Raw genomic sequence first — 15,174 nt, 5'->3', positions numbered from 1 at the left:
GAATAATAAACTTCACTCTTCATATGACAGGTTTCATTCTGGAAGTAGCTGAGGATACAGCTTTAGGGCTGGATTCACCTCCCATTGAAGGCAGTGGGAATTTTGCTACTGACTTTAATGGGCTGAGGATCGAGCTCCTGAGTGTTTAAATTCACAAAGAAAAATGCTGTACACTTCGAGAAACACCGCTGCCAACTTGTCACATTAAGGAAGGAAAACCTAGTCTACCAGTCAAGAAGACTCAAGATGACATAAGCAAACCAGAGAGCTCTGTGTATCTGCTTTGGAACCTGCCTTGAATGAAGTTGTATTTCTGCTGTCCAGCCCTGAACCATAACAATTCAGAGATGAGTGCACTGACAATCACCAATGCTGAGAGGAATGAACTACCAGACAAGGTGCTTGGCTAGAGAAGAGCCTACCTCAGAAACTCTGCCTTCTTATGACAGGCTCCTTCAAGAAAAGATTGGAATTTGGATAATTCAGAACCTTTTCAAATCACAGTCACACCAGGAGATTCTCATAATCCAGTAATATAAATAACAACAGTTACAGGAGTTAGTCTAGATTGAATTAATTTCTCATTCAGGTCACAGAGATGTGATACACATCATTGCCTTGAGGGAGTCGGATGGATGATTTCTTACCTGCACAGAGCACTGCAGCGTTATAAGGGCAGGAATTCAGTTCCCATCCTCCATGTCTGCAATCCCAGAGAGCTGACTCGTTACCATGACAAACAACTCCTGTGAGCCAAGACCGTCCAGAATATTTCCCAAAAATTAAAGATTCGGACATTGCAACAGCAGCTCCACATCCCAGCTGTTTACAAATGACTGAATGATACCGCCGCTCTGTTTCATCATCATCACACACCGTCCCCCACTGATCCTGGTGTTTAACCTCCACTCTCCCGGCGCAGGGGCTGCCTCCATCTGCCAGCCTCAGCTCGTCGGCACCTTCAGACAGACGCAGAACAGGGTTACAAGAAAGACTGCCTCCTTATCATGGTTATCAATTATCCCATCTGGCTCTGTCAAAATCATGCATCAAATCCCAGAATGGGCTTAATCTCCCCGCTCCCAGACAAGTCCCTCCCTATAATCAGACGGCAGAGGGTACTGCCTTCCAGAATCCCACTCATCACCTCCTATTGCATATTGCTGCTGTGGCATATTGAGCATAGTCACAGCTGAGAGATACACGGCAACCCTCAGAAACCCTTCAGTAGATTCAGTTTCTCCAGACCCCAGCACCCTCCCAATCACTGGAAAACATTCTCACTGGGAACCAGCAACCTTCCCCTGTACCAGAGCCCCAGCTGTTACCCACTGCACCAGCCACATCCACCGGCTGCTGAAACCGCTGCTTGGCATAGAACTCCCCAGCAGGGGATCCTTTCAGAAAGACTCAGGGGTGGGGGAGTTGTGACAGCATATAGAACTTTATATGTGATTATATTACAGCCTGCAAAATCTGGGTGGTGGTGGAAGACACGACGGAGCATATATGAAAAGATGGGGGTTGGCAATTGCCCCCTTTGCAAATGGTGCCCCTGTTCCCCAGCCTATCCGTTTCCATCACCATCCTCTCCTGATCAGTGCCCTGCATAATCCCTCCTGTCTGTTCACATCACCCATCCCTCCTGTACCCAGTCAGTGCACCCCAGCTCCTCCTCACGCCCACTGCTGCTCCTTTCCCTCCCAGTCAGTGCCCAGAGGGTAGGGACCAGACTGTCAAAATGAAAAGACAGAAAAACTTGACTCAGGCTAGGAGGCTGGGGTGTTTCATAAAGGATGGTTTGATGTGGGTCAGGGAGGGGCACACAGGAGGAATTTGGCAGCTGGAGGAGAGGGCTGGAGTGAGAAAAATCTTCCAAAGATCTCCTTCCTTTAGGGCCAGACTCTCTTCCCCCAGTCTGCTCCTTTTGAGTAGCTCAGGGGGTGGAGAGTGGTCCTAATGGCCCAGTTCAGAATTCTCCCAGAGTAGAGGAGCTCCCACCTGATGTAGAGCCATGGTAGCCAGTTCTTACACCAACCCAGCCACCCTGGTCTGGTGAGCGTGTTGGTCATGGGGGGGGAGGTCATGCTGGAATACAGCTATGCACTGCCATTTCCCAGGTGGTGTAAGTTAGAGCAGCCCCTAGGCCTTCCTCATTTCCCTGTCTTTACTGAGAAGAGAATCTGGCCCTCATTCTTTAACTTGACTGGTAATCAGTTCTGGATTCTAATAAACAGAGCCAGGCTCACAGTGCTACAGAAGTGACATATTTTGTACAATATGCATAATCTGTGAGTAAAACCAGCCCTAATTATTGAAGTATATAAACTTTCTCTCTGGCGTTCATCTACAAGAGACAGACACAACTTTAGTTTGATTTTCTTTCTATGAGAAACAATTCTTAGTTTTTGCATCATTGGAGACTGGAAGCAAAAATCACTAAATCCCATTTCTATTGGACCCCAAATTACAATCCTTTCAGGTCAGTTGTCTCTGTTCAGCGTGTGAACTAAAGCAGGTACTTACCTATGGTGGAATGAAAAGAAAGGAGAAGCCAAAGCAATTGAATGGAGAGAGGTCCCTTCATTGCCGTCCTGTCCCAACTCCTCCTGACACTGCACTGGTTGCACCTAAATACCCCGCTCTGTTTTTGAGATGTGACCATGAAGAAGTGGGAGAGAAATATGTAGATTCAGCAGCTGGCGTCAGTTGCAGGAAAAAACAAACATAAAAAAGAACTTCTCAAAAAATTCACACCCACAGAGCAGTGTGGGGTTCGCCTGTAGCCACACACACATCACAGAAAGAAGAGCTGGTTTTTTTGCCATTGGGATCAGCTATATCAGAAAAGAATAGTGGGGAGTCTGCTTATGCTGTTATAATCAGTGATTTGATACAGCTGATTTGCCTTGGTGCATTTTTTCAGTTATTTTTAAATGGTTAAAAAACTCTGTAGACAAATGCTACTAATGTATAACTGATATCGTAGCAACTGTCCCATCTCATGGACTCATAGACTATAAGGTCAGAAGGGACCATCATGATCATCTAGTCTGACCTCCTGCACAATGCAGGCCACAGAACCTCACCCACCCACTCCTGTATTAGACCCCTAACCTATGACTGAGTTATTGAAGTCCTCAAATCATGGTTTAAAGACTTCAAGGTACAGAGAATCCACCAGCAAGTGAGCTGTGCCCCATGCTGCAGAGGAAGGGGAAAAACTGCCGAACCCAAATATGGCGGTCTGCTAAACCCTGAGATGTAGGCAAGACTCACCAGCCAGACACACAGAAAGCACCACATCTAACATCCCTTCACACGCCATTGGGCATATTTACGACTAATAGTGAAACATCAGTTAATTGCCCAATTAGGTTTTCCCAAAATACCATCCCCTCCACAGACTTATCAAGCTCAGTCTTGAAGCCAGCGAGGCTTTTTGCCCCCACTGCTCCCCTTGGAAGGCTGTTCCAGAACTTCACTCCTCTGATGGTTAGAAACCTTCAACTAATTTCAAGTCTAAACTTCCTGATGGGCAGTTTATATCCATTAGTTCTTGTGTCCACATTGGCGCTGAACTGAAATAATTCCTCTCCCTCCCTGCTATTTACAGAGAGCAGTCATATCTCCCCTCAGCCTTCTTTTGGTTAGGCTAAATAGACCAAGCTCTTTGAGCCTCCTCTCAGGTTTTCCGTTCCGTGGATCATCCTAGTAGCTCTTCTGCACCGGTTCCAGTTTCAATTCATTTTTCTTAAACATGGGAGACCAGAGCTGCGCCCAGTATTCCAGCTGAGGTCTCACCAGCACCTTTTATAATGGTACTAACACTTCCCTATCTCTATTAAAAATTCCTCGCCTGATGCGGCCTAGGACTGCATTAGCTTTTTTCACAGCCACATCATTTTGGCGGCTCATAGTCACCCTGTGATCAACCAATACACCCAGGTCCTTCTCCTCTATCACTTCCAACTGATGCGTCCCCAGCTTATAGCAAAAATTCTTGTTATTAGTCCCCAAATGCATGACCTTGCACTTTCCACTATTAAATTTCATCCTATTTCTATTACTCCAGTTCACAAGGTCATCAAGATCTTTTTGTATGATATCCTGGTCCTTCTCTGTATTGGCAATACCTCCCAACTTTTTGTCATCTGACATTTTTGGAATGGAACATTTCAATTTTTTGTTTAGAAATTAATTGTATTTCATATTAAAAACTCTTAAAAAGTCAAAATTGGAGCGAAATGCTTTAATTTTATGAAAATGAAACATTTTTCTTAACCCAAAATGCTTTTTTCCCAGAATTTTGTTTTGTGGGAAATGTTGAAAGTTTTGGGTTTTGTTCCATATTGTTCAAAACCAGAATATCCTGCAAAATGGAAAAATCTGGTTCCTGCCCAGCTCTAACTTTCATTCCTGTGTCATTTGCTGTCTATGTTGTTTAACGTTGTACCCAACGTCCCTGTCCTCCCAGCCCTTATCCCAAATATGTGCCATCTTGCAGGATGCCAGTTGGTAAATGATGAAACCCAATCTGGCTGCCCATGAAATTCTGCAGCTGCCCTGCATTAATTAGTGTTTGTTTATTTCCTAGAGATTGCCTTTGTTTTTAGTTTTTATTTTTAGCAGCAGGAGCCCAGTATCCGTCTGATTTTAATAGCTAAAAAGCAAAAGTGAATGTATTAGAACTACAACAAACAAATTCATTCACATTCATAACATCTAAATCATAGAATCATAGAAGATTAGAGTTGGAAGGGACCTCAGGAGGTCATCTAGTCCAACCCCCTGCTCAAAGCAGGACTAACCTCAGCTAAATCATCCCAGCCAAGGCTTTGTCAAGCCGCAGCTTAAAAACCTCTAAGGACAGAGATTCCACCACCTCCCTAGGTAACCCATTCCAGTGCTTCACCACCTCTTAGTGAAAAACTTTTTCCTAATATCCAACCTAGACCTCCCCAACTGCAACTTGAGACCATTGCTCCTTGTTCTGTCATCTACTACCATTGAGAACAGCCTAGCCCCACCCTCCCTGGAACCCCCTTTCAGGTAGTTAAAGGCTGACATCAAATCTCCCCTCATTCTTCTCTTTTGCAGACTAAACAAGCCTAGTTCCCTCAGCCTCTCCTCATAAGTCTTGTGCTCCAGCCCCCTCATCATTTTTGTTGCCCTCCGCTGGACTCTCTCCAACTTCTCCACTTCCTTTTTGTAGTGGGGGGCCCAAAACTGGACACAGTACTCTAAATGCGGCCTCACCAATGCTGAATAGAGGGGAATAATCATTTCCCTCGATCTGCTGGCAATGCTCCTACTAATGCAGCCCAATATGCTATTAGCCTTCTTGGCAACCAGGGCACACTGCTGACTCATATCCAGCTTCTTATCCACTATAACCCCCAGGTCCTTTTCTGCAGAACTGCTGCCTAGCCCGTCGGTCCCCAGTCTGTAGCTGTGCATGGGATTCTTCCGTCCTAGGTGCAGGACTCTACACTTGTCCTTGTTGAACCTCATCAGATTTCTTTTGGCCCAATCCTCCAATTTCTCTAGGTCACTCTGTATCCTATCCCTATCTTCCAGGGTATCTACCACTTCCCCCATCTTAGTGTCATCTGCAAACTTGCTGAGGGTGCAATCTACCCCATCCTCCAGATCATTAATGAAGATGTTGAACAAAACTGACCCCAGGACCAAACCCTGGGACATGCCACTTGTGACCGGCTGCCAGCTAGACATGGAGCCATTGATCACTACCCGTGGAGCCCGCTGATCTAGCCAGATCTCTATTCCTTTTATAGTCCATTCATCCAACCCATACTTCTTTAACTTGCTGATAAGAATACTGTGGGAGACTGTATCAAAAGCTTTGCTAAAGTCAAGGTATATCACGTCCACCACTTTCCCCACATCCACAGAGCCAGGCACCTCTTCATAGAAAGCAATCAGGTTGGTCAGGCGTGACTTGCCCTTGGTGAATCCATGTTGACTGTTCCTGATCACCTTCCTCTCCTCCAAGTGCCTTAAAATGGATTCCTTGAGGACCTGCTCCATGATTTTTCCAAGGATTGAGGTGAGGCTGACCGGTCTGTAGTTCCCTGGATCCTCTTTCTTCCCTTTCTTGAGGATGGGCACTATATTTGCCTTTTTCCAATCATCAGGGACCTCCCCCAATTGCCACGAGCTTTCAAAGATAATAGCCAATGGCTCTGAAATCACATCAGCCAACTCCCTCAGCACCCTTGGATGCATTGCATCTGGCCTCCCGGACTTGTGTATGTCCAATCTTTCTAAATAATCCTGAACCTGTTCTTTCAGCACAGAGGGATGTTCACCTCCTCCCCATTCTGTGCTGCCCAGTGCAGTAGTCTGGAAGCTGCCCTTGTCTGTGAACACAGAGGCAAAAAAAAGGCACTGAGTACCTCAGCTTTCTCCACATCCTCTGTCACTAAGTTGCCTCCCCCATTCTGTAAGGGGCCCACACTTTCCCTAATCTTCCTGTTGTTGGTAACATACCTGTAGAAACCCTTCTTGTTCCCCTTCACGTCCCTTGCTAGCTGCAACTCCAATTGCCCTTTGGCCTTCCTGATTTCATTCCTGCATGTTAGAGCAGCATTTTTATAATCCTCCCTAGTCATTTGACCAAGATTCCACTTCTTGTAAGCTTCTTTTTTTGTGTTTAAGTTCACTGAAGACTTCTTTGTTAAGCCAAGCTGGGCGCCTGCCATATTTGCTATTCTTTCTGCATATCGGGATGGTTTGTTCCTGTGCCCTCAATAAGGTCTCTTTAAAATACGGCCAGCTCTCTTGGATTCCTTTCCCCCTCATATTAGCCTCCCAGGGGATCCTACCCATCAGCTCCCTGAGGGAATCCAAGTCTGCTTTTCTGAAGTCCATGGGCCATATTCTGCTCTTCTCCTTTCTTCCTTTTGTCAGGATCCTGAACTTAAAAATTCTCATCTGCTACCCACAAGATGTAACTATCACCTGTCTTTAAGGATGCAGTTATCATCTCTCTCTCTCCTTAACACCCAGTAGTATGGTGATGGGTATGCCTGGTTTTGCCATTTGTTCCATTGCAACTGTGTCTTGCCAAAACACTCTATTTATGTCCTCAGATGACAAACATGGAGAGAAATGGGTGAGTGAGCTGCTGAGATCAGCAGGCTGCTCTTTGAGCCTTCTAGCTCTCTCCATACCTGGCTGACAGTGCTGCAATATCTGCAGACAGCTACATGCCTCGCAGAAGCCAGTTGAAAGAAAGAAAAAGAAAAAGAAAGAAAAAAAGAAAGAAAATTGCTCAAGTGCACAGAATGGGGAAGAAAGAGAAGGAACCCTATGAAACTCTGGCACGAATCACTGCCCGTAAGAGGGAAAGGGAACTGGATCAGAAATAAAAGTAAAAAGGGGAAGTGAATGTGTACCAGTCATGGACATCCTCTTCATTAAGATGTCTCCTCTCAGAAAGAAAATGCAATAGAAGAAGTAGAGTTTGCTGACTGCTTGGTACTGAGATTACGAACAGCAGCTGCAGTGACCTAGGAAATGCCTGAAACTGCACTCAACTAGTCTTCCCAAGATTTCAGAGAAAAAAAGATGTTGGAATTATTATTTATGCAGGGTATTACCATGACACTAATTTAACCAAACATTCCTTTATTAAATCCAAAGGCCAAATAGTATTTATACAATTGCTTTAAAAAATGCCTAACTAGTAAGCAATTTACTACATCCAAACAGAAACAAAACATTTACAAGCATTTGATCAAGATACTTACAAACGGGCTACACCCAGGGGTGCTTCGATCCATATTGGTTGGCGCCAACATGGTCAGGCAGGCATTAGCAGTGAGCCCTTTAAGAGTTTGTGGATGTGTCCCTGGAACCGGGGAGCAGCGTCCGGGTTTTCCCCTCTCTGGGTCCTCCTCAGAGAGGGACCACCCCTCCCGGCTACCTCCCACCGGGAGCAGTCTTGTGCCCTTTTCAGGGCGAGCAGTCTAAGGCCAGGCCCTCAGGCAGGGCTGGCAAGGCAAGCAGTTTATGCACCATGCCCTCAGGCAGGGCTGGCGAGGCAGCAGTCTAAAGCCAGGCCCTCAGGCAGGGCTGGCAGGTGAGCAAGCCACTCTCGGGAACAGCACGGCGGGGAAGGCTTCCTCACGGAGGATAGGGAAGGGGGGAGGGGGACGCAGGCCTGCCGGTCTCCACTGCGTCCCAGCCCAGGGCCCTGGCAGTGGCAACGGTGTTTGCCCCTGGGTCGGCGGGACTCCGGCCGCAACACGCCGCCCGGGTTTCCCCTGACTCAGCCACTAACGTGCGGTGATCCCTGGGCTCCTTCCTCCCCGAAACCCCCGGTACCTGCCTCCTGTGGGTCGCTGAGGTGGGGTAGACCTGCTAGACCCTCCTCGTCCACGGGCGGCAGCTCGGGTAGCTCCATGGGCTCATCTTCAGAGGGCAGCTCCTCCAGGTCCTGCGGTCCCCAGGCCTCGGGCAGGGCCGGTAGATCCTTGGGGTCCCAGGCTCGGCACTGCTCTGGTAGGTCCGCTCCCGGCTCCCAAGCCCCGGGTGTCTCCAGGGGGGGTTCTCCTCCGGCTCGTAGTCCACAGGGAGCCCCGACGGGCCTTCTTCCGGCTCCCAGGCCATGGGGGTCTCTGGCGGTCCCTCCAACTCCCAGGCCCGAGGGGGCCTGGCGGAGGCCTCGGTCGATCCCCAGGCTGGGTTTAAGGCCGGCCACTCCCTCTCAGCCCGGCTCCCCGGCCCGGCCTTGGCTAGGAGCTCTGGAGGAGACGCATCCTTCCCCCTCAGCCATCTCCCACCCACTGAGCTCACCGGCCTGGCTCTTAAAGGCCTAGCTCCGCCCCCTGCTTCCGGTCAGGTGGGGCCACTGGGGCCTTTAAAGGCCTAGACCCGCCCCCTTGCTTTCAGTCAGGGGTTTCCCTGGGGCAGGCCTCTGTCAGCCAGGGTGGGTCTGGCTCCGGCTCCCTCTCTGGGTCCTCCTCAGAGGGGACCACCCCTCCCGGCTACAGAGTTTATTTTTTTATACTCTTTAAGAAGCAAGTGATGCCATTGCCAATGATCAGACCTTAGCTGAGGTCAGATAAAGGAGATTCTTATATAGCCATTTGTTTACTGCACCTGGTACCCAACAAACCATGTTTTATTTCTATTACTTCATCCCAAACCTTAAGATAACACTGGTATTTTGTAGGGTCTCTAAGTTTAACACAACAACTTTTCTTTTTCATGATCTCATTCTCTTTGGTCACATTCTTTGGGCCTGTTGCTCATGCTAATGTCCTAACTCAATTAAAGACCATAGTTCTCCTAAAATCTAATGTAGGCCTACATTCCTACAGAAGGAGATCACCTTAACATCTCATTTTGTGCCCCAAATGGAAAAAGATCCAAAACTAGATAGCCCAATATATAGGTGATCAGACTGCCAGGGACTTCTTCCACTCTTACCTCTAGCTACTCTAAACAAACTCTTTTACAACAGAGAGCATCGGACGACAATAGACCAAGGCTGTAGATTTCAGGGTGGAGGTACATATGTTAGGTTAGATAAAATCCAGGGATCCATTACACCATGGATGCAACTTTAACTCATATTCCATAATACCCTTGACATAAGGATTTACACACAGGGAAAAGGGTATTGGTGAATATTTTTATAAATAAACTTTGCTAATTCACAACTCTTTTTATTTGATAGTTTGAGAATATTCAGGTGAATTCATTTTTATTAGCAGGAACATTTATAGAAAGCAAATGGTTTTGGAGGTAATACTTTAGCAAATATCTATTCTCACAAGTATTCACATGGCCATTATTTGCACTGTCATCTGGAAAAGATTTTGATTTACAGAACATGAGAGCAGCCATAGTGTGTCAGACCTATGGTCCATCTAGCTCACTATCCTGTCTTCCGCCAGTAGCCAGTGCCAGATGCTTCAGAGGGGATGAATAGCACAGATCAAATGATCCATCATCCGCTGTTGTCAAGTCTGAGCTTCTGGAAGACAGAGGCTTAGAGATACCCAGAACATGGGGTTGCATCCCTGGCCATCTTAGCTAATAACCACTGAAGAACTTATCCTCCTCATCTAATTTTTTCTGAAGCCAGCTACACTTTTGGCCTTCACAACATCCCTTGGCAATGAGTTCCACAGGTTAACTGTGCGTTGTGTGAAAAAATACTTCTTCATGTTTGTTTTAAACCTGCTGTCTATTAATTTAATTGGATGCCCCCTCATTTTTGTATTATGTGAAGAGGTAAATAATATTTCCTTATTCACTTTTTCCACACATTCATAATTTTATAAACTTCTATCATATCTTCCCTTAGTTGTCTCTTTTCTAAACAGAAGTCCTAGTTTTTTTAATATCAGTTCTAAGTCTCTGTCTTTTTAATCTCTCCTCATATGGAAGCTGTTCAATATCCCTAACCGTTTTTTGGCCCTTCTCTGTACTTTTTCCAATTCTAATATATCTTTTTTGAGATGGGGCGACCAGATATGCATAGAGTATTCATGTGGGTGTACCTTGGATTTATACAGAGGCAATATCATATTTTCATATCTTAGAATCATAGAGGTGGAAGGGACCTCAGGAGATCATCTAGTCCAGGCCCCTGCTCAAAGCAGGACCAACCCCAGTCAAACCATCCCAGCCAGGGCTTTGTCAAGCCGCAGCTTAAAAACCTCTAAAGATGGAGATTCCACCACCTCCCTAGGTAACCCATTCCAGTGCTTCACCACCCTCCTAGTGAAAAACTTCTTCCTAATGTCCAACCTAGACCTGCCACACTGCAACTGGAGACCATTGCTCCTTGTTCTGTCATCTGCCACCACTGAGAACAGCCTAGCTCCATCCTCCCTGGAACCCCCTTTCAGGTAGTTAAAGGCTGCTATCAAATCCCCCCTCATCCTTCTCTTCTGCAGACTAAACAAGCTCAGTTCCCTCAGCCTCTCCTCATAAGTCTTGTGCTCCAGACCCCTCATCATTTTCGTTGTCCTCCGCTGGACTTCTTTCAGTTTGTCCACATCCTTCCTGTAGTGGGGGGCCCAAAACTGGATACAATACTCCAACTGAGACCTCACCAATGTCGAATAGAGGGGAATAATCACTTCCCTCAATCTGCTAGCAATGCTCCTACTAATGCAGCCCAATATGCAGTTAGTCTTCCTGGCAATAAGGGTACACTGTTGATTCATATCCAATGTCTTGTTCACTGTAACACTCAGATGCTTTTCTGTAGAACTGCTGCTTAGTCTGTCGGTCTCCGGTCTGTAGCAGTGCATGGGACTCTTTCGTCTAATGTGTAGGACTCTGCACTCTTCTTTGTTGAACCTCATCAGATTTGTTTTGGCCCAATCCTCCAATTTGTGTAGATCACTGTGGATCCTATCCCTACCCCTCAGCACATATATCACTCCCCCCAGTTTAATGTCATCTGCAAACTTGCTGAGGGTGCATTCCACCCCATGATCCAGATCATTCATGAAGATGTTGAAGAAAACTGGCCCCAGGACCACCTCTAGGGCACTGCACTTGATACCGGCTGCCACCTAGACATCGAGTCATTGATCACTACCCCTTTGGCTCGATGATCTAGCCAGCTTTTGATCTACCTTATAGTCCATTGATCCACCCATAAATCTTTAACTTGCTGGCAAGAATACTGTGGGAGACTACCAAAAGCTTTACTAAAGTCAAGATATCACTTCCACTGTTTTCCCCACATCCACAGAACCGGTCATCTCATCATAAAAGGCAATCAGGCTTATTGTAGCCATATTGTTATAATATACCAATTCTTTAGGATTCACTGTCCATCTGCGAATATCACAATTTAATGTGGTGCTCAGGGCTAGGACCTTTTAGCCTTGCAAACTGCAATTTTACCTTAATCACTACTCCTATTTTTTTGTGGTTGGTCTCTTCTGTATTACATGCATAACAAATCTGGTCCCATCTATGCTGCATGCAATTGCCTGAAACACATCATTATAAGTCAATAAATCAATTATAGTAGTTATAGGCATGCTAAGCCATTTTAAAATTTGCACAGAGTGCATATTACTAATAATTAATGCCTCGGGCTGCATGATTAAAGCACCAATCCCGCCCCCTTTTTTAATGACTTGACTAAGTCATCAGTTAGAAAGTTAACTTTAAGGTTTAATTTCTTAATGTTTGCAGAATTTTAAAGGAAGACCTGAACTCCTCTGCCACCCAATACGGTTGCCACACTGTCCCTTTGGGCTCTGCAGCTGGGTTCTATTTACATACACATCCACCAATCATTTTGGGCCTAGTAAAAATATGACTCTTTTGCCTTAGACTTGCTTCTATGCAACAACATTCTGTTACCAATTTGTTTTCTCCTTGCCTTTATATTGTTTGCTGCAATTAGTTTGTTAATTTTACATAGTATTTATTTTTATAGTATTTGATTAAACAATTTAGCAATGTCATGCACATTGTAAATGGTGTACTCTTTCTTCAGTAGTCAGGGCTTTAATACCATGAATTACAGGTTCAGAGACAGTTTCCACTGCTTGGCGGTCAAAATAGTTAATGTTTTGGGTCCACACACAATACTATATATAGTATAACAAAACATTAACATTACAAACTAATATATTTTTCATTACCCCTGTTCCAAATAGATCTCCAGATTCAGATAATCTTGAAATGTAACCATAATTCCAACTAGATTTTGGAGTCTCCTATCTACCAGACCATGGAATAGTCTTCTGCCCAGCCCTTGAGTGTTGTGCATATGTCTGATAAGATGCTAATATATCAATTAGTAGAGAAGTATACAGCAATAATACAGTTGGTTTTACACTGTAGCCAAATTCATCCATATTTCAATGACAAACATTTAAAACCATAGGCACATGAACTTACTTTGCTAATAATCTACACATCTAAACAGCACTGAGACCTGGCCCAGCTAGTGGTTTCTAGCTGATTGCACACTTAATTGTTCATATATGGTAGGCTGAGGTGGAACTGACCAATCTGTTATATCTTAATGCCCCGGGGTTTCTTAACTGGGTCTTTATATCTTCTAGTGTCTTCGGTCTGTGGGATGCACCCTTAAACAGCTTCAGCTGGCTAACATAATAAAATTGTTTATTTGTTTGACATTTCTCTTGTTTTCAGTAACCCAAATTTAATACACAGATTTAACTTAGTTTATTTACAATGTAATAGAGACCAAGTCATTTATAACACAAGCTATCCTTTTCTTCTGATTTTTCCAAATTTTTAGCACAAATATAACTACTTCAGATGCTTTTGCAGTTTTTGCACAGACTTTCAGTTTTACTTCCCTAACATTATTTAGATTAGTATAGTGCTTAATTGCTAAAATAAATGCTCACAATCTTTCATGGGAAACTGTGTTGCTTTATCCTGCTGAGCACTCTGTTTTAGCAAAAGAACTAGTAACAGAATTTTTTACCCAATCTTTTTAGAGTTCATTTGCTTGTAATACCACTTCAATTTTTGTTGACTATTTGAAAGTACAAACTGTAACAACCACTATTTCCATTTAACATAACATTAAAAAAAAGTATAAAAATTAAACCAAAATGAATTTTGATCACAGACTTATGCAAACACTTCGAAAGTTTGAACACTTTCATGACGCTTGGTTGTGTTTGGGAGACAAAGGTGGAAACCTGTTGAAAATGTTTGTTTAGCCGTAACATTTTGCAAAATAACCAGACATGGTATATATTGTTATATTTCTTGACATTTTTGCTATAACATTCTTATTATATTTAAAAATGCAAACAAGTTATTAAAACACAAACAAGATATTGACATTTTGCTACTATTTCCTTTACATTAATGTTGAGATTTCCACTTACATTTTTTCCCTTTGAATGAAAATAAACAAACCAACCTGTGATTAATAAAAGAAAATCCTTTTTGTTTTAATTGCATTATTTGTTGAGGCAGACATATACAATAAATACATTTATAACTGAGGCCTTTTTGAACTTTGCAATAATTGGTTATTAATAATAATAATTGGTTATTAATAATATTATGGTTATACCACAACCATAATATTAAAAATAGGGTGGGAGCACTTCTATTTTAAAAAACTATAAAATTGACTTTTGTTGCAACAAAATAAAAAAAAAAAAGAAGTCATGTGACACAAACAACATACAACACAGGGCAACATTAATGACATACAGGACAATCTTACAATTATAGACAAACGGCACCAAAATGATATTCATAACTATACAGAATAAGGCATTAAGAGCTTAGTTATTAAAACAATGCATTTTAGAAAACAGAAAGATAAACAAAAAAATTAAACATTTAAATAAGCAAATCATCTTTATTTAAAACATTTAATAAGAATTGATTAAAAACCCTATTAAATTATTTCTCCCCTTGTTGTAAATTTATGTAACTTAAAGCAGTTTTCATTGCTTCATATACTTTCATATACTTCATAACTTTTAAAACAAAGAAAGGACAGAAGTAAGGAGAGGCGGGATAAGAGCAACCTAGAAAGGCAGGGAGACCAGAGCGAAGAGAAGTTAACTAACTCTATCAAGTTATCTTAAAGTACATGCAGCAGCAGCAAATTTAGCAAACAGAGAGGGTATAAAGGAAAACTTAAACAGTGTGGAAAAATATTTGAGAATGAAGGTTATATTATTAGCTCTGAGTGAGGAGTGGGGCTCCGTGGCTTAAAGGCATTGGGAACCGGTACCCTTGGTTTTTATCCTGGCTGAGAGGAGAGTGGCGGCTGTTACTGCTCTTACAAAACCTGAATTTGTCCCCCAAGTGTCTGTTGCTTTTGTATGCATGCCAAATAGATTGTATGAGTGCCTTTCTCTGCTGCAGTTAGCCGTTTCTGGGCAACTCTACGCATTAATGCGCCAATCCCAGGGGTCAATCTGCTCACTATTAGTTTTTCACTTGGAAATTCTTTTTTAATCCACTCCCCTGTGATCAAGTTGCAACTCCTGTCTTTTAATTTTCTTTGTCAACTGTTCTATTTTTACCCTCATCTGATTCACCAATGTAGTGAAAGTATTGTTTGCTACTTTTTCCTCCTGTGCACTTACTTGGTCATTTCCAATGTCCCCATTTCAGCACCCATTTCAATAATCCACCGTTCCATCTTTTAATTTT

The sequence above is a fragment of the Emydura macquarii genome, unplaced genomic scaffold (genome assembly GCF_026122565.2).
Source record: "Emydura macquarii macquarii isolate MOO-44397 ecotype Brisbane River unplaced genomic scaffold, CSIRO-AGI_Emac_v2 contig_2979, whole genome shotgun sequence".
NCBI lineage: Eukaryota > Metazoa > Chordata > Testudines > Chelidae > Emydura > Emydura macquarii.
This window is presented reverse-complemented; position numbering follows the sequence as displayed.